Source organism: Meleagris gallopavo, chromosome 2, assembly GCF_000146605.3.
Source record: "Meleagris gallopavo isolate NT-WF06-2002-E0010 breed Aviagen turkey brand Nicholas breeding stock chromosome 2, Turkey_5.1, whole genome shotgun sequence".
NCBI lineage: Eukaryota > Metazoa > Chordata > Aves > Galliformes > Phasianidae > Meleagris > Meleagris gallopavo.
Genome location: NC_015012.2, coordinates 24,557,955 through 24,560,066, shown reverse-complemented (window position 1 = coordinate 24,560,066; position 2,112 = coordinate 24,557,955). Strand labels below are relative to the sequence as shown.

Sequence of the window (2,112 nt, the reverse complement as noted above, 5' to 3'; positions counted from 1 at the left end):
TTAAGTTGAATCCAAGTTACGCATTTAGCATTTTTAAATTAGCAGTTTTAAAATGAATGCAATAAAAAAAAGTGGACCACAAAATTCATTTTCTTCAACATCTTTCCTCAAGACTTTTTCCAAAAAGAGTGGACTGAAAATTTAAGAAAAAGCCTTTTTCTTGTCATTTGCTCACCTCCTAATCATTTTCTTGAAAAATACAATACAAAGGGACAAAAGTATTCTTCAATTTAGCTAGCTCACTTATGGGAAGAAACTCACATTTAAAAAGCCAAATTCTTTCAACATATTTTTTGAAACAAATTTCTAAAAGTAGTACTAGTGCAAACAAAAACAGTTCAGAAGATGGCAAGTAGGTGTTTTGAAATAAAAGCTGTATCCAGACATATTTTACTCCAAGCTATAATGCCTTCCAGAAAAAAAGAATTAACCACAAAATTAGAAAAAAAAGATTATACAATATATATATTTTTCTGGATTTCAAATTGTCTACCTGTTTTTCCTACATGAACAGAAGCAACAGAACTCAAAACCGTTAAGCTTCCATCCATCCAATATTGAAAGCTCAAGTCCACAGGATCTAGTCGACCACAGAAACAGCAACTTTGCAATAAGCGTCTGGAAAGCTCTGTAACTGTAGCACCCTCTGCTGCTTTTTCAGTTCCAAAACGTTTAATTGTACACTACTAAGTAAAAATAAAATGAGTATGTATTGAGCATGTTTCTTGCAAATGGTTACACTGTCAACCAACATTATGTAGTTTACAAGGTAATGTTTTATTATTACATATAGCATATTTGCAATTTATACTACACGAACACTAGAATACCTTGTTCCAATTTCTGTGTTAACATTCTGTAAAGCAGAATTTTAAGAAAGCAGTAAAATAAAATGTGTTTTGGGAATACTACCAGATGAAAATCCCAAAGCACATTTTATGTCACTGCTTAAAATTCTGCCTTACAGACATTTCATCTTGCTTAGACTTGTGGCAATTAGTAAAAAAAAAAAAATATATATATATATATATATATATATATATATATATATATCATATTTTAGCCCTTGATCATTTAACTGAAATTAATGTGTAATTTGAAGGGATAGGATTAAACAATATACATAATTTGAAGGGAAATGATTATACAAACTCTTCAGTCACAACAGCTTTCTCCTGTTAGTAAAATAGTCAGTAGAAGGAGATCATTTTTGTAAGATCATTCTTGCTGAATTTCCCCTGGTTTTTGGGAAGCCTTTTGCAGAAGAGATTTTCCCCTGAAAGGATGAATGCAGCTCCCAGAGCCAGCTGATGCTACCCCACAGTGCCACCACTCAGCTTTCTGCCTGGGATCCATCAGTTCTTTTAAAAGGATTGTCTTATGACTAGAGATGGTCACAGGATGTACCATCTTTCAACAGATGGCATGCTGTTGTCTAAAAGGAATACACCAATCCTTTCCTCTATCTCAGCCTTTTTTTTCCCCTGCTTCCTGTTTATGCACAGGATTAAAGCTGAATGGAGTGCATTTAGCATTGCATCCTATCTGTGTGGAGAAGCTGTTTAGAGTTTTCACATGCAAAATGCTCTCTCACAGCAGATGGACGCAACAGATACAAAAAAAAAAAATTACATTTTTTTTCTGGAAAAGTAGAATTGCAGTGTCGATTTTCACTCATGACAACGATCCAAAATGAAAACACATCATTAGTAATGCTTCTTAAAAAAAAAAAACAAAAACAAAAAACACAAACAAATCCAAACAAGACTTTGTGCAGAGGCAATTTCTGGCGTTAACACTTGGGAGACCAGCAACATGCCATTTACATCTACTGCACTTGGCTCCATCTTTTCCCTGAAGTCTTACTGGTGTAGGGAAGCACTTTTGGAAGCAGTCACAAGTATTCCTCAAAAGCTGCTCTTTGAAATTTTATATAATGCTGCCAGCTAGTGGCACATCTTATACTGAGTCTGTGTGTACTGGGAGTGTGGAGAAAGTGGTGTTAACTGGAATCTGCTCTACCATTCTTCTCTTGGCAGTGTATGGTGATATGGCCATGAGCAGAAAGATCAAAGTGAAACAAAAAGACCACAGAAATGTTCCCCCCCCCAA

General features: G+C 34.7%; 1 protein-coding gene across 2 annotated transcripts in view; it reads right to left on the bottom strand.

Moving 5' to 3' along the window:
- Positions 1-2,112, bottom strand: part of CAMKMT (calmodulin-lysine N-methyltransferase) — a 196,776-nt gene that overhangs the window by 178,002 nt on the left and 16,662 nt on the right. The window lies entirely within an intron of this gene.